At 43.5% G+C, this 21,063-nt stretch overlaps 22 non-coding genes across 22 annotated transcripts; 6 read left to right on the forward strand and 16 right to left on the reverse strand.

Annotated features, from left to right (window-relative positions):
* Positions 1–19: 19 nt before the first annotated feature.
* On the forward strand, positions 20–92 carry Trnaa-agc (transfer RNA alanine (anticodon AGC)). The gene has a single exon. It is a non-coding gene; the product is annotated as a tRNA-Ala (tRNA).
* A 762-nt stretch (positions 93–854) lies between these two features.
* On the reverse strand, positions 855–926 carry Trnap-agg (transfer RNA proline (anticodon AGG)). The gene has a single exon. It is a non-coding gene; the product is annotated as a tRNA-Pro (tRNA).
* Positions 927–1,007: 81 nt separating this feature from the next.
* Positions 1,008–1,080, reverse strand: Trnai-gau (transfer RNA isoleucine (anticodon GAU)). Its single transcript has one exon. It is a non-coding gene; the product is annotated as a tRNA-Ile (tRNA).
* Positions 1,081–1,717: 637 nt separating this feature from the next.
* Positions 1,718–1,790, reverse strand: Trnad-guc (transfer RNA aspartic acid (anticodon GUC)). Its single transcript has one exon. It is a non-coding gene; the product is annotated as a tRNA-Asp (tRNA).
* Positions 1,791–2,496: 706 nt separating this feature from the next.
* Trnaa-agc (transfer RNA alanine (anticodon AGC)) lies at positions 2,497–2,569 on the forward strand. The gene has a single exon. It is a non-coding gene; the product is annotated as a tRNA-Ala (tRNA).
* Positions 2,570–3,335: 766 nt separating this feature from the next.
* Trnap-agg (transfer RNA proline (anticodon AGG)) lies at positions 3,336–3,407 on the reverse strand. Its single transcript has one exon. It is a non-coding gene; the product is annotated as a tRNA-Pro (tRNA).
* Positions 3,408–3,488: 81 nt separating this feature from the next.
* On the reverse strand, positions 3,489–3,561 carry Trnai-gau (transfer RNA isoleucine (anticodon GAU)). Its single transcript has one exon. It is a non-coding gene; the product is annotated as a tRNA-Ile (tRNA).
* A 639-nt stretch (positions 3,562–4,200) lies between these two features.
* Trnad-guc (transfer RNA aspartic acid (anticodon GUC)) lies at positions 4,201–4,272 on the reverse strand. The gene has a single exon. It is a non-coding gene; the product is annotated as a tRNA-Asp (tRNA).
* A 707-nt stretch (positions 4,273–4,979) lies between these two features.
* Positions 4,980–5,052, forward strand: Trnaa-agc (transfer RNA alanine (anticodon AGC)). Its single transcript has one exon. It is a non-coding gene; the product is annotated as a tRNA-Ala (tRNA).
* Positions 5,053–5,819: 767 nt separating this feature from the next.
* Trnap-agg (transfer RNA proline (anticodon AGG)) lies at positions 5,820–5,891 on the reverse strand. Its single transcript has one exon. It is a non-coding gene; the product is annotated as a tRNA-Pro (tRNA).
* Positions 5,892–5,972: 81 nt separating this feature from the next.
* Positions 5,973–6,045, reverse strand: Trnai-gau (transfer RNA isoleucine (anticodon GAU)). Its single transcript has one exon. It is a non-coding gene; the product is annotated as a tRNA-Ile (tRNA).
* Positions 6,046–6,684: 639 nt separating this feature from the next.
* Trnad-guc (transfer RNA aspartic acid (anticodon GUC)) lies at positions 6,685–6,756 on the reverse strand. Its single transcript has one exon. It is a non-coding gene; the product is annotated as a tRNA-Asp (tRNA).
* Positions 6,757–7,462: 706 nt separating this feature from the next.
* On the forward strand, positions 7,463–7,535 carry Trnaa-agc (transfer RNA alanine (anticodon AGC)). The gene has a single exon. It is a non-coding gene; the product is annotated as a tRNA-Ala (tRNA).
* A 769-nt stretch (positions 7,536–8,304) lies between these two features.
* Trnap-agg (transfer RNA proline (anticodon AGG)) lies at positions 8,305–8,376 on the reverse strand. The gene has a single exon. It is a non-coding gene; the product is annotated as a tRNA-Pro (tRNA).
* An 81-nt stretch (positions 8,377–8,457) lies between these two features.
* Positions 8,458–8,530, reverse strand: Trnai-gau (transfer RNA isoleucine (anticodon GAU)). Its single transcript has one exon. It is a non-coding gene; the product is annotated as a tRNA-Ile (tRNA).
* A 639-nt stretch (positions 8,531–9,169) lies between these two features.
* On the reverse strand, positions 9,170–9,241 carry Trnad-guc (transfer RNA aspartic acid (anticodon GUC)). Its single transcript has one exon. It is a non-coding gene; the product is annotated as a tRNA-Asp (tRNA).
* A 706-nt stretch (positions 9,242–9,947) lies between these two features.
* On the forward strand, positions 9,948–10,020 carry Trnaa-agc (transfer RNA alanine (anticodon AGC)). Its single transcript has one exon. It is a non-coding gene; the product is annotated as a tRNA-Ala (tRNA).
* Positions 10,021–10,940: 920 nt separating this feature from the next.
* On the reverse strand, positions 10,941–11,013 carry Trnai-gau (transfer RNA isoleucine (anticodon GAU)). The gene has a single exon. It is a non-coding gene; the product is annotated as a tRNA-Ile (tRNA).
* A 639-nt stretch (positions 11,014–11,652) lies between these two features.
* Positions 11,653–11,724, reverse strand: Trnad-guc (transfer RNA aspartic acid (anticodon GUC)). The gene has a single exon. It is a non-coding gene; the product is annotated as a tRNA-Asp (tRNA).
* Positions 11,725–12,430: 706 nt separating this feature from the next.
* On the forward strand, positions 12,431–12,503 carry Trnaa-agc (transfer RNA alanine (anticodon AGC)). The gene has a single exon. It is a non-coding gene; the product is annotated as a tRNA-Ala (tRNA).
* Positions 12,504–13,270: 767 nt separating this feature from the next.
* Positions 13,271–13,342, reverse strand: Trnap-agg (transfer RNA proline (anticodon AGG)). Its single transcript has one exon. It is a non-coding gene; the product is annotated as a tRNA-Pro (tRNA).
* Positions 13,343–13,423: 81 nt separating this feature from the next.
* On the reverse strand, positions 13,424–13,496 carry Trnai-gau (transfer RNA isoleucine (anticodon GAU)). The gene has a single exon. It is a non-coding gene; the product is annotated as a tRNA-Ile (tRNA).
* Between the last annotated feature and the right edge of the window lie 7,567 nt (positions 13,497–21,063).

Here is a 21,063-nt window from a genome sequence, read left to right on the forward strand (position 1 = left end):
GACTAAGAGACGTTGTAATGGGGAATTAGCTCAAATGGTAGAGCGCCCGCTTAGCATGCGGGAGGTACCGGGATCAATGCCCGGATTCTCCACGTGCGATCAAATTTGGCCAATGTTCCGAGCTCAAACAATCTCAAGCTGACTTTTTCTTGGGCTTGGCACAACCATGCTGGTCTTGTGAACATAGTTGGTCAGAGCGCTTGTTTTGTGAACAGGACGTCATGGCCTCAAGTCCAATTGGCGCCTAAGCGTTACTTTCTGACACATCTTTCCGTGTAACACGGTGACAAACCACCTGTTTTCCGTGTCATGACATTTGTTTTTGAAGTAACTGAACGGACGTCGGCGTCTTGGAGCTAAAAATCACTTGCCTAGTTTGAGTCCCAATAGATGGAAGTGGTGAGGGAATTCTGTGCACATTCTTGACTTGCAGCCAAATTGACGTTTTTTTGAAGGCTGAATGACGGAGGAACTGAACAAGACTGGCAAGAGATCTTCTTGAAAAATGTGCGTAAGGCCTTCATTAATTTTTGCCGAAAATAGGGCATGCAATTCTTGCAGGGTCAGTGTTTCGTGCGTCTATCCTTCAAGCACAGGTGTAAGAAAGTGCTTGGAAGTGAGAAGTAAAAACTTGTGAGCCTTTCTTCGTCGTCGAGAAGAAGTGTTTAAACAGAAGGAGATCAAAGTTTGGGTAAACCAACGATGGGCCTCTGCCAATATCATATATACCCACAGTTGGAATTGTCAGCTTCTTATGGCAAACCCATTCAACGAGTTGGCTGAAGGCCATTTTGCAAAGAGTGAAAGCTCCGAATACTGCCAGCTAGGCGTGATTGGTAAAATCTAGCTTGCGAGGGCCTGTCCGGGAGTTGAACCCGGGACCTCTCGCACCCTAAGCGAGAATCATGCCACTAGACCAACAGGCCGAAAACAGTCCTGTAGTGGATGGACAGGTACGCGATTTACTGTCACACGCCATGAGAAAGAAAAGAAATAACCGAGTGCTTTGGTCCATGTGAGGCTCGAACTCACGACCTTGGCGTTATCAGCACCACGCTCTGCCAACTGAGCTAATGGACCAGGTGGAATCAACGAATGGTGTGGTTTGTGATTTCAAAACGCGTCCAACACAATACAAGGTAACTCTCCTGTAAGTTTTGACTAAATCTTCCGTGGTCGATACAAATCATTGGTTTGATAAATTTCACGTATAGAGATATTAACTGTTTACAAAGAATTCTTTTGATTTTTAAATATTGCCAAGCCCTGAAACAAAGAACCGTTGTGTCGACAGGCAATAGATGATCTCTTGGTGGCACATCAATGACAATAGGTGACGTAACTGTGGGTATAGGCCATTTCCGAGTTCATGTCTGCCTCCTCTTTAAAGAGAGTCTAAGTGCGAAGTTTTTCTTATAAAAATTAGTTTTCATTCATATGTAAAGTAGAATTAATTAGAATCACAAGAAACTTTGCACTTACACTCGCTTTAAAGAGGAGGCGGATATGAACTCGGAAATGGTCTATTGCCAGATAATGGTGGATTGTTATCCAGTGGGTTGTGTGGAGACTGGATATGCTGGATATGCTGTGGCTTTGGCTAACTTGCTCACCAGGTCATTTTCTCTGTCTTCGTAATGTTTGAGCAAGCAGCCTTGCACGTTTCAGATTCTTTGCTTTGAAGGCAGCCACTGGTCACATAACACAAAATCATCCTCTCTCCCGGCGGGGAATCGAACCCCGGTCTCCCGCGTGACAGGCGGGGATACTATCCACTATACTACCGAGGAAATACACGATGTTTAGCCAAGGCTTGAAAGGCGTGTTCAGTTTGACACACGAATCGCGAACTTGCGCCGAAGAACACTCATGATGGAACCACGGAACCGCCATGTTTGGCACACTGGATGGCAATGTGTGAGGGATGCAGTCGGTCATTTCTGAACATAATTTACGCAAGCTAAGTGTTTTTTTGAATCTTAGTTCCTTCTAGTAGCGTTTCTTCTCTGCCGGAATCAAAATTGAAACGTTGGATTCCTTGAAACTTGAACCTCCTTGAAGTAACTGAATGGGCTTCGGCGTCTTGGAAAAAAAACTATCACTTGCCTAGTTTGAGTCCCAATAGATAGAAGTGGTGAGGGAATTCTGTGCACATTCTTCACTTGGAGCCAAATTGACGTTTTTTTGAAGGCTCAATGACGGAGGAACTGAACAAGACTGGCAAGAGATCTTCTTGAAAAATATGCTTAAGACCTTCATTAATTTTTGCCGAAAATAGGGCATGCGATTTCTTGCAGGGTCAGTGTTTCGTGAGGCTATCCTTCAAGCCCAGGTGTAAGAAAGTGTGCTTTTAATTCTTTGTTCCTTCTAGTAGCGTTTCTTCTCTGCCGGAATCAAAATTGAAACGTTGGACTCGCGAAACGACGTGCATGAATTACTAGCAGACGTGTCATTGCGATCTTTAACGATCCTTTACTGACTAAGAGACGTTGTAATGGGGAATTAGCTCAAATGGTAGAGCGCCCGCTTAGCATGCGGGAGGTACCGGGATCAATGCCCGGATTCTCCACGTGCGATCAAATTTGGCCAATGTTCCGAGCTCAAACAATCTCAAGCTGACTTTTTCTTGGGCTTGGCACAACCATGCTGGTCTTGTGAATAACATAGTTGGTCAGAGCGCTTGTTTTGTGAACAGGACGTCATGGCCTCAAGTCCAATTGGCGCCTAAGCGTTACTTTCTGACACATCTTTCCGTGTAACACGGTGACAAACCACCTGTTTTCCGTGTCATGACATTTGTTTTTGAAGTAACTGAACGGACGTCGGCGTCTTGGAGCTAAAAATCACTTGCCTAGTTTGAGTCCCAATAGATGGAAGTGGTGAGGGAATTCTGTGCACATTCTTGACTTGCAGCCAAATTGACGTTTTTTTGAAGGCTGAATGACGGAGGAACTGAACAAGACTGGCAAGAGATCTTCTTGAAAAATGTGCGTAAGACCTTCATTAATTTTTGCCGAAAATAGGGCATGCAATTTCTTGCAGGGTCAGTGTTTCGTGCGTCTATCCTTCAAGCACAGGTGTAAGAAAGTGCTTGGAAGTGAGAAGTAAAAACTTGTGAGCCTTTCTTCGTCGTCGAGAAGAAGTGTTTAAACAGAAGGAGATCAAAGTTTTGGGTAAACCAACGATGGGCCTCTGCCAATATCATATATACCCACAGTTGGAATTGTCAGCTTCTTATGGCAAACCATTCAACGAGTTGGCTGAAGGCCATTTTGCAAAGAGTGAAAGCTCCGAATACTGCCAGCTAGGCGTGATTGGTAAAATCTAGCTTGCGAGGGCCTGTCCGGGAGTTGAACCCGGGACCTCTCGCACCCTAAGCGAGAATCATGCCACTAGACCAACAGGCCGAAAACAGTCCTGTAGTGGATGGACAGGGACGCAATTTACTGTCACACGCCATGAGAAAGAAAAGAAATAACCGAGTGCTTTGGTCCATGTGAGGCTCGAACTCACGACCTTGGCGTTATCAGCACCACGCTCTGCCAACTGAGCTAATGGACCAGGTGGAATCAACGAATGGTGTGGTTTGTGATTTCAAAACGCGTCCAACACAATACAAGGTAACTCTCCTGTAAGTTTTGACTAAATCTTCCGTGGTCGATACAAATCATTGGTTTGATAAATTTCACGTATAGAGATATTAACTGTTTATAAAGAATTCTTTTGATTTTTAAATATTGCCAAGCCCTGAAACAAAGAACCGTTGTGTCGACAGGCAATAGATGATCTCTTGGTGGCACATCAATGACAATAGGTGACGTAACTGTGGGTATAGGCCATTTCCGAGTTCATGTCTGCCTCCTCTTTAAAGAGAGTCTAAGTGCGAAGTTTTTCTTATAAAAATTAGTTTTCATTCATATGTAAAGTAGAACTAATTAGAATCACAAGAAACTTTGCACTTACACTCGCTTTAAAGAGGAGGCGGATATGAACTCGGAAATGGTCTATTGCCAGATAATGGTGGATTGTTATCCAGTGGGTTGTGTGGAGACTGGATATGCTGGATATGCTGTGGCTTTGGCTAACTTGCTCACCAGGTCATTTTCTCTGTCTTCGTAATGTTTGAGCAAGCAGCCTTGCACGTTTCAGATTCTTTGCTTTGAAGGCAGCCACTGGTCACATAACACAAAATCATCCTCTCTCCCCGGCGGGGAATCGAACCCCGGTCTCCCGCGTGACAGGCGGGGATACTATCCACTATACTACCGAGGAAATACACGATGTTTAGCCAAGGCTTGAAAGGCGTGTTCAGTTTGACACACGAATCGCGAACTTGCGCCGAAGAACACTCATGATGGAACCACGGAACCGCCATGTTTGGCACACTGGATGGCAATGTGTGAGGGATGCAGTCGGTCATTTCTGAACATAATTTACGCAAGCTAAGTGTTTTTTTGAATCTTAGTTCCTTCTAGTAGCGTTTCTTCTCTGCCGGAATCAAAATTGAAACGTTGGATTCCTTGAAACTTGAACCTCCTTGAAGTAACTGAATGGGCTTCGGCGTCTTGGAAAAAAAAACTATCACTTGCCTAGTTTGAGTCCCAATAGATAGAAGTGGTGAGGGAATTCTGTGCACATTCTTCACTTGGAGCCAAATTGACGTTTTTTTGAAGGCTCAATGACGGAGGAACTGAACAAGACTGGCAAGAGATCTTCTTGAAAAATATGCTTAAGACCTTCATTAATTTTTGCCGAAAATAGGGCATGCGATTTCTTGCAGGGTCAGTGTTTCGTGAGGCTATCCTTCAAGCCCAGGTGTAAGAAAGTGTGCTTTTAATTCTTTGTTCCTTCTAGTAGCGTTTCTTCTCTGCCGGAATCAAAATTGAAACGTTGGACTCGCGAAACGACGTGCATGAATTACTAGCAGACGTGTCATTGCGATCTTTAACGATCCTTTACTGACTAAGAGACGTTGTAATGGGGAATTAGCTCAAATGGTAGAGCGCCCGCTTAGCATGCGGGAGGTACCGGGATCAATGCCCGGATTCTCCACGTGCGATCAAATTTGGCCAATGTTCCGAGCTCAAACAATCTCAAGCTGACTTTTTCTTGGGCTTGGCACAACCATGCTGGTCTTGTGAATAACATAGTTGGTCAGAGCGCTTGTTTTGTGAACAGGACGTCATGGCCTCAAGTCCAATTGGCGCCTAATCGTTACTTTCTGACACATCCTTCCTTGTAACACGGTGACAAACCACCTGTTTTCCGTGTCATGACATTTGGTTTTGAAGTAACTGAACGGACGTCGGCGTCTTGGAGCTAAAAATCACTTGCCTAGTTTGAGTCCCAATAGATGGAAGTGGTGAGGGAATTCTGTGCACATTCTTGACTTGCTGCCAAATTGACGTTTTTTTGAAGGCTGAATGACGGAGGAACTGAACAAGACTGGCAAGAGATCTTCTTGAAAAATGTGCGTAAGACCTTCATTAATTTTTGCCGAAAATAGGGCATGCAATTTCTTGCAGGGTCAGTGTTTCGTGCGTCTATCCTTCAAGCACAGGTGTAAGAAAGTGCTTGGAAGTGAGAAGTAAAAACTTGTGAGCCTTTCTTCGTCGTCGAGAAGAAGTGTTTAAACAGAAGGAGATCAAAGTTTTGGGTAAACCAACGATGGGCCTCTGCCAATATCATATATACCCACAGTTGGAATTGTCAGCTTCTTATGGCAAACCCATTCAACGAGTTGGCTGAAGGCCATTTTGCAAAGAGTGAAAGCTCCGAATACTGCCAGCTAGGCGTGATTGGTAAAATCTAGCTTGCGAGGGCCTGTCCGGGAGTTGAACCCGGGACCTCTCGCACCCTAAGCGAGAATCATGCCACTAGACCAACAGGCCGAAAACAGTCCTGTAGTGGATGGACAGGGACGCAATTTACTGTCACACGCCATGAGAAAGAAAAGAAATAACCGAGTGCTTTGGTCCATGTGAGGCTCGAACTCACGACCTTGGCGTTATCAGCACCACGCTCTGCCAACTGAGCTAATGGACCAGGTGGAATCAACGAATGGTGTGGTTTGTGATTTCAAAACGCGTCCAACACAATACAAGGTAACTCTCCTGTAAGTTTTGACTAAATCTTCCGTGGTCGATACAAATCATTGGTTTGATAAATTTCACGTATAGAGATATTAACTGTTTATAAAGAATTCTTTTGATTTTTAAATATTGCCAAGCCCTGAAACAAAGAACCGTTGTGTCGACAGGCAATAGATGATCTCTTGGTGGCACATCAATGACAATAGGTGACGTAACTGTGGGTATAGGCCATTTCCGAGTTCATGTCTGCCTCCTCTTTAAAGAGAGTCTAAGTGCGAAGTTTTTCTTATAAAAATTAGTTTTCATTCATATGTAAAGTAGAATTAATTAGAATCACAAGAAACTTTGCTCTTACACTCTCTTTAAAGTTGAGGCGGATATGATCTCGGAAATGGTCTATTGCCAGATAATGGTTGATTGTTATCCATTGGGTTGTGTGGAGACTGGATATGCTGGATATGCTGTGGCTTTGGCTAACTTGCTCACCAGGTCATTTTCTCTGTCTTCGTAATGTTTGAGCAAGCAGCCTTGCACGTTTCAGATTCTTTGCTTTGAAGGCAGCCACTGGTCACATAACACAAAATCATCCTCTCTCCCCGGCGGGGAATCGAACCCCGGTCTCCCGCGTGACAGGCGGGGATACTATCCACTATACTACCGAGGAAATACACGATATTTAGCCAAGGCTTGAAAGGCGTGTTCAGTTTGACACACGAATCGCGAACTTGCGCCGAAGAACACTCATGATGGAACCACGGAACCGCCATGTTTGGCACACTGGATGGCAATGTGTGAGGGATGCAGTCGGTCATTTCTGAACATAATTTACGCAAGCTAAGTGTTTTTTTGAATCTTAGTTCCTTCTAGTAGCGTTTCTTCTCTGCCGGAATCAAAATTGAAACGTTGGATTCCTTGAAACTTGAACCTCCTTGAAGTAACTGAATGGGCTTCGGCGTCTTGGAAAAAAAACTATCACTTGCCTAGTTTGAGTCCCAATAGATAGAAGTGGTGAGGGAATTCTGTGCACATTCTTCACTTGGAGCCAAATTGACGTTTTTTTGAAGGCTGAATGACGGAGGAACTGAACAAGACTGGCAAGAGATCTTCTTGAAAAATATGCTTAAGACCTTCATTAATTTTTGCCGAAAATAGGGCATGCGATTTCTTGCAGGGTCAGTGTTTCGTGAGGCTATCCTTCAAGCCCAGGTGTAAGAAAGTGTGCTTTTAATTCTTTGTTCCTTCTAGTAGCGTTTCTTCTCTGCCGGAATCAAAATTGAAACGTTGGACTCGCGAAACGACGTGCATGAATTACTAGCAGACGTGTCATTGCGATCTTTAACGATCCTTTACTGACTAAGAGACGTTGTAATGGGGAATTAGCTCAAATGGTAGAGCGCCCGCTTAGCATGCGGGAGGTACCGGGATCAATGCCCGGATTCTCCACGTGCGATCAAATTTGGCCAATGTTCCGAGCTCAAACAATCTCAAGCTGACTTTTTCTTGGGCTTGGCACAACCATGCTGGTCTTGTGAATAACATAGTTGGTCAGAGCGCTTGTTTTGTGAACAGGACGTCATGGCCTCAAGTCCAATTGGCGCCTAAGCGTTACTTTCTGACACATCCTTCCTTGTAACACGGTGACAAACCACCTGTTTTCCGTGTCATGACATTTGGTTTTGAAGTAACTGAACGGACGTCGGCGTCTTGGAGCTAAAAATCACTTGCCTAGTTTGAGTCCCAATAGATGGAAGTGGTGAGGGAATTCTGTGCACATTCTTGACTTGCAGCCAAATTGACGTTTTTTTGAAGGCTGAATGACGGAGGAACTGAACAAGACTTGCAAGAGATCTTCTTGAAAAATGTGCGTAAGACCTTCATTAATTTTTGCCGAAAATAGGGCATGCAATTTCTTGCAGGGTCAGTGTTTCGTGCGTCTATCCTTCAAGCACAGGTGTAAGAAAGTGCTTGGAAGTGAGAAGTAAAAACTTGTGAGCCTTTCTTCGTCGTCGAGAAGAAGTGTTTAAACAGAAGGAGATCAAAGTTTTGGGTAAACCAACGATGGGCCTCTGCCAATATCATATATACCCACAGTTGGAATTGTCAGCTTCTTATGGCAAACCGACATCGAACGAGTTGGCTGAAGGCCATTTTGCAAAGAGTGAAAGCTCCGAATACTGCCAGCTAGGCGTGATTGGTAAAATCTAGCTTGCGAGGGCCTGTCCGGGAGTTGAACCCGGGACCTCTCGCACCCTAAGCGAGAATCATGCCACTAGACCAACAGGCCGAAAACAGTCCTGTAGTGGATGGACAGGGACGCAATTTACTGTCACACGCCATGAGAAAGAAAAGAAATAACCGAGTGCTTTGGTCCATGTGAGGCTCGAACTCACGACCTTGGCGTTATCAGCACCACGCTCTGCCAACTGAGCTAATGGACCAGGTGGAATCAACGAATGGTGTGGTTTGTGATTTCAAAACGCGTCCAACACAATACAAGGTAACTCTCCTGTAAGTTTTGACTAAATCTTCCGTGGTCGATACAAATCATTGGTTTGATAAATTTCACGTATAGAGATATTAACTGTTTACAAAGAATTCTTTTGATTTTTAAATATTGCCAAGCCCTGAAACAAAGAACCGTTGTGTCGACAGGCAATAGATGATCTCTTGGTGGCACATCAATGACAATAGGTGACGTAACTGTGGGTATAGGCCATTTCCGAGTTCATGTCTGCCTCCTCTTTAAAGAGAGTCTAAGTGCGAAGTTTTTCTTATAAAAATTAGTTTTCATTCATATGTAAAGTAGAATTAATTAGAATCACAAGAAACTTTGCACTTACACTCGCTTTAAAGAGGAGGCGGATATGAACTCGGAAATGGTCTATTGCCAGATAATGGTGGATTGTTATCCAGTGGGTTGTGTGGAGACTGGATATGCTGGATATGCTGTGGCTTTGGCTAACTTCCTCACCAGGTCATTTTCTCTGTCTTCGTAATGTTTGAGCAAGCAGCCTTGCACGTTTCAGATTCTTTGCTTTGAAGGCAGCCACTGGTCACGTAACACAAAATCATCCTCTCTCCCCGGCGGGGAATCGAACCCCGGTCTCCCGCGTGACAGGCGGGGATACTATCCACTATACTACCGAGGAAATACACGATGTTTAGCCAAGGCTTGAAAGGCGTGTTCAGTTTGACACACGAATCGCGAACTTGCGCCGAAGAACACTCATGATGGAACCACGGAACCGCCATGTTTGGCACACTGGATGGCAATGTGTGAGGGATGCAGTCGGTCATTTCTGAACATAATTTACGCAAGCTAAGTGTTTTTTTGAATCTTAGTTCCTTCTAGTAGCGTTTCTTCTCTGCCGGAATCAAAATTGAAACGTTGGATTCCTTGAAACTTGAACCTCCTTGAAGTAACTGAATGGGCTTCGGCGTCTTGGAAAAAAAACTATCACTTGCCTAGTTTGAGTCCCAATAGATAGAAGTGGTGAGGGAATTCTGTGCACATTCTTCACTTGGAGCCAAATTGACGTTTTTTTGAAGGCTGAATGACGGAGGAACTGAACAAGACTGGCAAGAGATCTTCTTGAAAAATATGCTTAAGACCTTCATTAATTTTTGCCGAAAATAGGGCATGCGATTTCTTGCAGGGTCAGTGTTTCGTGAGGCTATCCTTCAAGCCCAGGTGTAAGAAAGTGTGCTTTTAATTCTTTGTTCCTTCTAGTAGCGTTTCTTCTCTGCCGGAATCAAAATTGAAACGTTGGACTCGCGAAACGACGTGCATGAATTACTAGCAGACGTGTCATTGCGATCTTTAACGATCCTTTACTGACTAAGAGACGTTGTAATGGGGAATTAGCTCAAATGGTAGAGCGCCCGCTTAGCATGCGGGAGGTACCGGGATCAATGCCCGGATTCTCCACGTGCGATCAAATTTGGCCAATGTTCCGAGCTCAAACAATCTCAAGCTGACTTTTTCTTGGGCTTGGCACAACCATGCTGGTCTTGTGAATAACATAGTTGGTCAGAGCGCTTGTTTTGTGAACAGGACGTCATGGCCTCAAGTCCAATTGGCGCCTAAGCGTTACTTTGTGACACATCCTTCCTTGTAACACGGTGACAAACCACCTGTTTTCCGTGTCATGACATTTGGTTTTGAAGTAACTGAACGGACGTCGGCGTCTTGGAGCTAAAAATCACTTGCCAAGTTTGAGTACCAATAGAAGGAAGAGGAAAGGGAATTATGTGCAAAGTCGTGACTAAAAGCCAAATAGACGTATTTTTGAAGGATGAATGACGAAGGAAGTGAACAAGACTGGCGAGAGAAATTCTTGAAGAATGTCCGTAAGACCTTCATTAATTTTTGCCGAAAATAGGGCATGCAATTTCTTGCAGGGTCAGTGTTTCGTGCCTCTATCCTTCAAGCACAGGTGTAAGAAAGTGCTTGGAAGTGAGAAGTAAAAACTTGTGAGCCTTTCTTCGTCGTCGAGAAGAAGTGTTTAAACAGAAGGAGATCAAAGTTTTGGGTAAACCAACGATGGGCCTCTGCCAATATCATATATACCCACAGTTGGAATTGTCAGCTTCTTATGGCAAACCCATTCAACGAATTGGCTGAAGGCCATTTTGCAAAGAGTGAAAGCTCCGAATACTGCCAGCTAGGCGTGATTGGTAAAATCTAGCTTGCGAGGGCCTGTCCGGGAGTTGAACCCAGGACCTCTCGCACCTGGAGCGGGAATCATGCCACTAGACCAACAGGCCGAAAACAGTCCTGTAGTGGATGGACAGGGACGCGATTTACTGTCACACGCCGTGAGAAAGAAAAGAAATAACCGAGTGCTTTGGTCCATGTGAGGCTCGAACTCACGACCTTGGCGTTATCAGCACCACGCTCTGCCAACTGAGCTAATGGACCAGGTGGAATCAACGAATGGTGTGGTTTGTGATTTCAAAACGCGTCCAACACAATACAAGGTAACTCTCCTGTAAGTTTTGACTAAATCTTCCGTGGTCGATACAAATCATTGGTTTGATAAATTTCACGTATAGAGATATTAACTGTTTACAAAGAATTCGTTTGATTTTTAAATATTGCCAAGCCCTGAAACAAAGAACCGTTGTGTCGACAGGCAATAGATGATCTCTTGGTGGCACATCAATGACAATAGGTGACGTAACTGTGGGTATAGGCCATTTCCGAGTTCATGTCTGCCTCCTCTTTAAAGAGAGTCTAAGTGCGAAGTTTTTCTTATAAAAATTAGTTTTCATTCATATGTAAAGTAGAACTAATTAGAATCACAAAAAACTTTGCACTTACACTCGCTTTAAAGAGGAGGCGGATATGAACTCGGAAATGGTCTATTGCCAGATAATGGTGGATTGTTATACAGTGGGTTGTGTGGAGACTGGATATGCTGGATATGCTGTGGCTTTGGCTAACTTCCTCACCAGGTCATTTTCTCTGTCTTCGTAATGTTTGAGCAAGCAGCCTTGCACGTTTCAGATTCTTTGCTTTGAAGGCAGCCACTGGTCACATAACACAAAATCATCCTCTCTCCCCGGCGGGGAATCGAACCCCGGTCTCCCGCGTGACAGGCGGGGATACTATCCACTATACTACCGAGGAAATACACGATGTTTAGCCAAGGCTTGAAAGGCGTGTTCAGTTTGACACACGAATCGCGAACTTGCGCCGAAGAACACTCATGATGGAACCACGGAACCGCCATGTTTGGCACACTGGATGGCAATGTGTGAGGGATGCAGTCGGTCATTTCTGAACATAATTTACGCAAGCCAAGTGTTTTTTTGAATCTTAGTTCCTTCTAGTAGCGTTTCTTCTCTGCCGGAATCAAAATTGAAACGTTGGATTCCTTGAAACGTGAACCTCCTTGAAGTAACTGAATGGGCTTCGGCGTCTTGGAAAAAAAACTATCACTTGCCTAGTTTGAGTCCCAATAGATAGAAGTGGTGAGGGAATTCTGTGCACATTCTTCACTTGGAGCCAAATTGACGTTTTTTTGAAGGCTCAATGACGGAGGAACTGAACAAGACTGGCAAGAGATCTTCTTGAAAAATATGCTTAAGACCTTCATTAATTTTTGCCGAAAATAGGGCATGCGATTTCTTGCAGGGTCAGTGTTTCGTGAGGCTATCCTTCAAGCCCAGGTGTAAGAAAGTGTGCTTTTAATTCTTTGTTCCTTCTAGTAGCGTTTCTTCTCTGCCGGAATCAAAATTGAAACGTTGGACTCGCGAAACGACGTGCATGAATTACTAGCAGACGTGTCATTGCGATCTTTAACGATCCTTTACTGACTAAGAGACGTTGTAATGGGGAATTAGCTCAAATGGTAGAGCGCCCGCTTAGCATGCGGGAGGTACCGGGATCAATGCCCGGATTCTCCACGTGCGATCAAATTTGGCCAATGTTCCGAGCTCAAACAATCTCAAGCTGACTTTTTCTTGGGCTTGGCACAACCATGCTGGTCTTGTGAATAACATAGTTGGTCAGAGCGCTTGTTTTGTGAACAGGACGTCATGGCCTCAAGTCCAATTGGCGCCTAAGCGTTACTTTCTGACACATCTTTCCGTGTAACACGGTGACAAACCACCTGTTTTCCGTGTCATGACATTTGTTTTTGAAGTAACTGAACGGACGTCGGCGTCTTGGAGCTAAAAATCACTTGCCTAGTTTGAGTCCCAATAGATGGAAGTGGTGAGGGAATTCTGTGCACATTCTTGACTTGCAGCCAAATTGACGTTTTTTTGAAGGCTGAATGACGGAGGAACTGAACAAGACTGGCAAGAGATCTTCTTGAAAAATGTGCGTAAGGCCTTCATTAATTTTTGCCGAAAATAGGGCATGCAATTTCTTGCAGGGTCAGTGTTTCGTGCGTCTATCCTTCAAGCACAGGTGTAAGAAAGTGCTTGGAAGTGAGAAGTAAAAACTTGTGAGCCTTTCTTCGTCGTCGAGAAGAAGTGTTTAAACAGAAGGAGATCAAAGTTTTGGGTAAACCAACGATGGGCCTCTGCCAATATCATATATACCCACAGTTGGAATTGTCAGCTTCTTATGGCAAACCCATTCAACGAGTTGGCTGAAGGCCATTTTGCAAAGAGTGAAAGCTCCGAATACTGCCAGCTAGGCGTGATTGGTAAAATCTAGCTTGCGAGGGCCTGTCCGGGAGTTGAACCCGGGACCTCTCGCACCCTAAGCGAGAATCATGCCACTAGACCAACAGGCCGAAAACAGTCCTGTAGTGGATGGACAGGGACGCAATTTACTGTCACACGCCATGAGAAAGAAAAGAAATAACCGAGTGCTTTGGTCCATGTGAGGCTCGAACTCACGACCTTGGCGTTATCAGCACCACGCTCTGCCTACTGAGCTAATGGATTAGGTGGTGTGGTTTGTGATTTCAAAACGCGTCCAAAACAATAAACGTTAACTCTCCTTTAAGTTTTTAATAAATCTTCCTTGTTCTATAAAAATCATTGGGTTGATAAGTTTCACGTATAGAGCTATTAACTTTTTATAAATAATTCTTTTTATTTTTAATTATTGCCACGCCCTGAGACAGAGAATCGTGGTGGCGACTGGGAATAGATGATCTCGTGGGGGCACATCAATGACAATAGGTGACGTAACTGTCCGTATTTCTCTGGACAGAGGACTTGTAAATTCTCAAGATTTCTGTCAAACAGTCCGTAAAAAGTTTGCCAAACAATCACGAAAATATTGTTAAAACCTGGGTGTTGTGTTCTTTACCTCACAATGATTTTACAAACACAGTTTAATTTAAAGGAAAAACATCGAACATTCAACATCCAACTTTTCACATAGAGCAAAAAGCAATATATATACTTATTCTTAAATCCTAAAGGAATACAGGGGTAACAATATAATTAAGGTCCTATTCAATCGAACAAAGCGTCAAAGTTGTGCACAATTGTACACAACGATCAGTATACACAATACTGAATCTTTTCCACAACACTGGGTTAATCCAAATAGCTGAACACAAGCACAATTATGTTCGAGCAGCAGATCTCTCAAGTCTTAATGTTTCCAATTAGTGATATGTTTGCTGGAGATTGCGCCAAAGGTACAGGTGTCCTGTGTTTACCGGAGGCGCCGAAAAAATTGCAGGGGGGGGGTGGGGGTGTCCGGGGGCATGCGCTCCCGGAAAATTCTTGAAATTTGCACTTCTCAAATCGCTGGAAATTAATGAACCGTTGAGTCTGCCATTTTGGTTTTTTTCATGCTGCTTGCTAAGAGAGCCCATGTTATTATGGTCAGCCTGAGCTAAAATACCGGCGTATACGTCATATATTAACGAGTGAAAGTCCTGAAGAAACATGAAGATTGCTCGAACACGAACAGAGTGAACACTGGCCGAAGGTCAGTGCCAGTGAGGGAACGAATTCGGGATTCATCAGGAGTACCCAACGGAGCCGCTCTGCAAAATACCCGTTCTACAGGGCAGAATTGCGCTGGCTGGGAAATTGAACATTCGCTACTTAACTTGCTGCAAAGTCTTTATGAACACCACGCTTGCTGGGAAATTACGTTGCAACGCGGGTTCTGGCTAGTTAAAAAAATCTCCAGTTTGTAGAGTTTGCTTTTCTCGTGGTAACCGCACTATAAAAAAATATATCTATCATCGCACTGTTGAGTAGTTCCTCGTTTTCCAGGGATAGTAGAGCGAGCGAAACATGCAATTAATTGAGTGTGAAAATCAAGCCACGCGAGAAAGGCGAAACGCGATCTCGCGCAAATACTTTTGAAATCGCCCTAATTGAGTATTTTGCCAGTACAGTATTTTGTGCTATCCATGGTGCTAATTATTGACTGGGGTGTGCCAATGTTACGTTATGCAATAAAGCAAGGCATATCATGCCGTGAATTCCTTCGAAATAGTTTCAACACACTGATTTGAGCGCATAGCACCGCTGACGGTCTCGTATTGTTTACCTAAATGTCTTGTTTGCCCGCTTTCGCTTTCGGTTTACATTAATCTTATTGTAGCTTGGAAGAAACATCCTGCTTGTTTGGTTCGATTGTTGGGTTTTTTGTCTAGTTAGCGCCTACTGGCCACTGATCGATCCGTATCTGTGAAGTCAGCCAAAAGTTAAGGTAAGCAAAATGTGGCGTTTTTTGTCTGATATAGTCAGTTCAGGAAACGCCTCTGGAAATGTTTTTTCCAAACAGTTCTCTGCCGATAGAAGACGCATAGTCTTTCCGTGGAATAATGCACAACATTAGCAGAACATATTCAAATCTTATGTCATATGTCCAGTCTGTATGTTTGTAATTGGGTAAGCTGGAATTTTTCGTTGGAACTATTTGACAATGGTCTCTATTTTAATATACTGAACATTTCTCATTTAGCCTAAGGTTTTGCTTCATAGAGGACAAGAAGCTAAAAACTTGTTACGTTTTTTTAGGGGAAGAAATCCAAAACTAAGGTTTGTTTAAATGCACTCTCCTTTTAGATCCTGTAGATCGGGGCGGCGGGAAACGTCGTTCAATTGCGGTCATTTTGAAGGCGTTGAGCGAATGGCCAGATATCTTTTTGATCTTTGAAGATCGCAAACGCTAAGAAAATTTTATGTTTGTTGTTCTTACGCGTACTAGACCGAGTTTTCCATCGAAATCGAGAGTCCATTTTCATTGTTACATAAGGCTAGAGCAACTTTTCGCCTTGAAATGTGGCATTTCAACGCTCACTGAGGTGGACTGTGCCGTGAATTGTATTTGAGATCGCCACGTAGCCATGTAGCTGAACTGAGGGATAAAGAGCGATTGTTCGTTTACCCTAATTTCATCTTAAGTTTGTTTATGATCAGTTGTAATGGAGTGAACCTTATTACAAGTTTGTCCCTCTGATCTCGGGAATTTTGGAATTTAGTTTTCGGTTTTCTTTCTTATGTTTTCTGATCCGGGTCGGTTCGAGTTGATCCGTCGTGGACTGGCGGTCTGAGTCAGTTGATCCGGTCCGACTTTTGTATCTGCCTCTGCAAAAGGCCAACGAGGGCTCTTTTCATGCAATGTCACGTTTTATAAACGTTTCCGTTTACGACTTCGCTGATCTGCCACACTGATTGTTTATTGTTCCAGAGTTATTAACTCTGATTGTTCCGAGCGCTCTGGATATGACCTTTCACTGATTTCTGACTTAACCGTACAATTAAAAGAAAAATGCACTGAAGCAACATCTCCGGGCCATTTGGGGCAGCGTAAGCAATGTTTTCAAGGTTTTGGTTACGTTAGGATATTAAGATCGTTAGTTTACTTTTTTGGCCCTATTCACTATAGCGTAAGACTTCTTTATTTTGACAAAGATTCTGTCATCACCAACGCTCAAATGCCGCGGGGTGGTCTGTCGCGTCTTCACAAAGTTCCGCATGAAGAATTTTTTCAAAAACACTGCCGAAAAAAGGCAAAAACTGGACAAACTATTGAAGTGTTTTTTTTTTGTCAATAATCTGTTTTAGAGGAATATTTCTTTTATTCAGAGTAAGGTTACCGCGCACCGGTGGCTCAGTTGGTTGAGCACCGGGCTGTCACGCGGGAGGTCGTGAGTCTAACTCCGGCCGGACCAACGCTAAGGGTCTTTAAATAAGTGAGGAGAAAGTGCTGCCTTTGTAATTACATCTGCAAATGGTTAGACTCTCTAGTCTTCTCGAATAAGGTCGATAAGCCGTAAGTCCCGTCTCACAACCCTTCAATGTTAATAATCCTGTGGGACGTAAAAGAACCTGCACACTTGTCGTAAAGAGTAGGGCATGTAGGGCGCGGTGTTGTGGTCTGGTCTTTCTGGTCTGGATAGGGTAGGGTGGAGCACCTCGCATAGGACCTCGAGTCCTGTTCGTGCTCTTTCCCTCTGGGCAGGTTTGCCCAGTAGAAGAGACAAACCAGATGTCTCGTAAAACCACACGTTAAGAGAAAGATCGCTCATTTTGACCAACTGCAAAGTACAAATTTTCTTTACAGTCTGTCTTTAGTTGGGATGTAAGCGTACAAAAAAAAATTGACAGGAAACAAATTTCGGTTTTCGTTTTGTCAATTGTAAGAAAATTCTAAATTTGTCCGCTAGTGGACAGGCCCTTAACGTATTTTTTTTTGAAAGGAGATTTGTTGCAAGCATTTGCTCAGAATGACAGACGACCAAGGCTGACCACGACAAGGATTGTCTCAAGACGTACGTACGTTGCTGTGAAACTTTGCACCAGTTCTGGTGTGAAACTTTTGCGGTGATTGTCTGACCAAATACGACCATGGCTTTTGCTGTGAAACTTTGCACCAGTTCTGGTGTGAAACTTTTGCGGTGATTGTCTGACCACATACGACCATGGCTTTTGCTGTGAAACTTTGCACCAGTTCTGGTGTGAAACTTTTGCGGTGATTGTCTGACGACACACGACCATGGCTTTTGCTGTGAAACTTTGCACCAGTTCTGGTGTGAAGCTTTTGCCGTGATTGCCTGGCCACATACGACCATGGCTTTTGCTGTGAAACTTTGCACCAGTTCTGGTGTGAAACTTTTGCCGTGATTGTCTGACCACATACGACCATGGCTTTTGCTGTGAAACTTTGCACCAGTTCTGGTGTAAAACTTTTGCCGTGATTGTCTGACGACACACGACCATGGCTTTTGCTGTGAAACTTTGCACCAGTTCTGTTGTGAAACTTTTGCGGTGATTGTCTGACGACACACGACCATGGCATTTGCTGTGAAACTTTCGACCAGCTCTGGTGTGAAACTTTTGCGGTCATTGTCTGACCACATACGACCATGGCTTTTGCTGTGAAACTTGGTCAGCCTTGGTTGTCTGTCATTCTGAGCAAATGCTTGCAACAAATCTCTTTTCAGAAAAAAATACGTTAAGAGCCTGTCCACTAGCGGACAAATTTAGAATTTTCTTACAATTGACAAAACGAAAACCGAAATTTGTTTCCTGTCAAGACTGTAAAGAGAATTTGTACTTTGCAGTTGGTCAAAATGAGCGATCTTTCTCTCAACCTTACTCTGAGTAAAAGAAATATTCCTCTACAACGTAACAGATTATTGACAAAAAAAAGCACTTCAGTAGTTTGTCAAGTTTTTGCCTTTTGTCGGCAGTGTTTTTGAAAAAATTCTTCATGCTGAACTTTGTGAAGACGCGACAGACCATCCCGCGGCATTTGAGCGTTGGTGATGACAGAATCTTTGTCAAAATAAAGGAGTCTTACGCTATTGTGAATAGGGCCAAAAAAGTAAACTAACGATCTTAATATCCTCACGTAATCAAAACCTTGAAAACATTGCTTACGCTGCCCCAAATGGCCCGGAGATGTTGCTTCAGTGCATTTTTCTTTTAATTGTACGGTTAAGTCAGAAACCAGTAAAAGGTCATATCCAGAGCGCTCGGAACAATAAACAATCAGTGTGGCAGATCCGCGAAGTCATAAACGGAAACGTTTATAAAACGTGACATTGTATGAAAAGAGCCCTCGTTGGCCTTTTGCAGAGGCAGATACAAAAGTCGGACCGGATCAACTGACTCAGACCGCCAGTCCACGACGGATGAACTCGAACCGGCCCGGATCAGAAAACATAAGAAAGAAAACCGAAAACTAAATTTCAAAATTCCCGAGATCAGAGGGACAAACTTGTAATGAGGTTCACACCATTACAACAAACAAACAAACTTAAGATGAAATTAGGGTAAACGACCATGGCTTTTTCTGTGAAACTTTGCACCAATTTTGATGTGAAACGTTTGTGGTGATTGTCTGAAGACACACGACCATGGCTTTTTTTGTGAAACTTTGCACCAGCTCTGGTGTGAAACTTTTGTGGTGATTGTCTGACCACATATGACCATGGCTTTTGCTGTGAAACTTTGCACCAGCTCTGGTGTGAAATTTTTGCGGCGATTTTCTGACCATATACGACCATGGCTGACTGGCATTCTTGGCATGTTATTACATTGTTATTTCTCGCGAAAGAGATTAATTGACTGTGCAATCTTAGCATGCGATTACCGCCCCATCGTCAGCATCGTTACATTTCGCGAAAAGGTTTAATTGACTGTGCATTCTTGGCATGTGATTACTACCTCATCGTCAGCATCGTTACGTTTCGCGAAAAGGAGAGAGGGAATGGTTTCCATTTGATTGAAACAAAAAGATTAATTTTCGCGCCAACGTCCTTAAATGCCGAGTTGTTATAGTGCACCACCATTGGAAAAAGAAACTATACTAACATTTTGACTCTGTGTTCATTGCGTTGTTATTTGTTTACGTGTCCTCTTGATCGCCCTGCAACTACTTCCCAAGTTTATATTTTAGCGTGGACCTCTTTTTCGAGAAATTGTAAGTACAGATTATTATTATCATTATTGTTGTTATTATTATTATTGTTATTATTATTAATATTTATTACTATTAATTTTCATTTATTATGTAATTATTTATTACTGTTGATGTTGAAACCTTGCTGGCTGGCTCAAAACGTACGCCACCGTTCGCTGGCAAACTTTATGCACTAGCTGGCAATATGTGTCATTTCGCATTTTAAAATATGCTGGCTGGTTAAAAGTCGTCTCCCACGATGGCAGGCTGGGAGTTTTATTTCCTGAAACTCTTGCTCGTTGGCAGTGAAGAGAGGGTATTTTTTTTTTCCAGGAACGTTGAATATTAACGAAAATTGACGTAGAAACATTGTAATAGTTGCTGCAACATTATATGAACAATTTTGTCAAAAATGGTCGTTGGGTACTGATTCATGAGCACTTCTGAAAGCTTAAAAGAGAGTTACCCATGTCGGCGTGAGAGCGTGAGATTGCATCGGCATGCGTGAGACTTTAGATCCCTGGAGCAGTATCCCCAGCTCAAGCCCGAGCATTTTACGTACGTTCGTTTGAACGTTATATAGTATATTACGGTCGGGTGATACCCGGTATTTTGGGACTAAAAAAGCGTTTTCCATTTACCAAGAAATTTCGGAAATTCCGGTTGGGATGTAAATGGAACACACGTTTTTGGTTCGTTCCACTGGAAAATTTCCGGAATAAACGGAACTTCTGAAAAGGTAGTGCTGTTTTCCCGTTGGAAACTTTCCGATGGAAATGTGTGTTCCATTTACAACTTTTGAAAGGTCTTACCACTTCCAGGCCATTCACGGCCACATTTTTAAATTTTGGCGCGTAAAATCGCAATCACTGGGCGGCGCACGGACCTGAGTTAAATGGAACCCGTTTTTCACCCGATGGAAATTTCCACCGAAATTTCCGGAAATTTTTTGTAAAGGGAAAACGCCCTTTTTGTCGGCTGATTTTCGCGAGGAAGGGGTGGGGTGTCATCATGGGTATGAAATTCTAAAGTTCAGCGGTTGTCTCTTTTGTTTTGTATCTGCGCGGCTGCGCATGAGCTGTTCGAATAATAAAAAACAAATATGGCGGTAAAGTGATAGTCTGTAGTCGGCAACGGCGCTCAATGTTGTTGCTTTGACGCTAAAAAATAAGTGTTCCCTTATATATATATCTGGCTTAGCTTAACATGTTACTTCTGTATTTATTGGGAATATTATTCCTTGTTCTTTTGGCGGCTGTCTTCTTCGGAAGGTAGGTCAGAATCCAAACCATTTTATTATGTATCTTTACCTTTACCATCTACCACTGTCTTTACCTCTCCGGCAGTCTGAAATCTCTCCCGATTTCTACTCATTGAACATGGTGTATCAGCCAATGCAGCAATCAATTTTGAAGGTGGACAGAAGGCTTTTTGTAGTAGCTAGTCGGCTGTGTGCACTTATCTGCGGCCATCCCGGGGGGATGATCCCGGGGAATACCGTAATTTCCGGAAGATTACCCGCACGGCAGATTACCCGCAGCGGTCTATTTTTGTCACAAGGGGAAAAAACGTTCAACAGATTACCCGCACTGGCCTATTACCCGCACCCCAAAACCGAAAAAATCT

The sequence above is a fragment of the Montipora capricornis genome, chromosome 4 (genome assembly GCF_036669925.1).
Source record: "Montipora capricornis isolate CH-2021 chromosome 4, ASM3666992v2, whole genome shotgun sequence".
Classification (NCBI taxonomy): Eukaryota; Metazoa; Cnidaria; class Anthozoa; order Scleractinia; family Acroporidae; genus Montipora; species Montipora capricornis.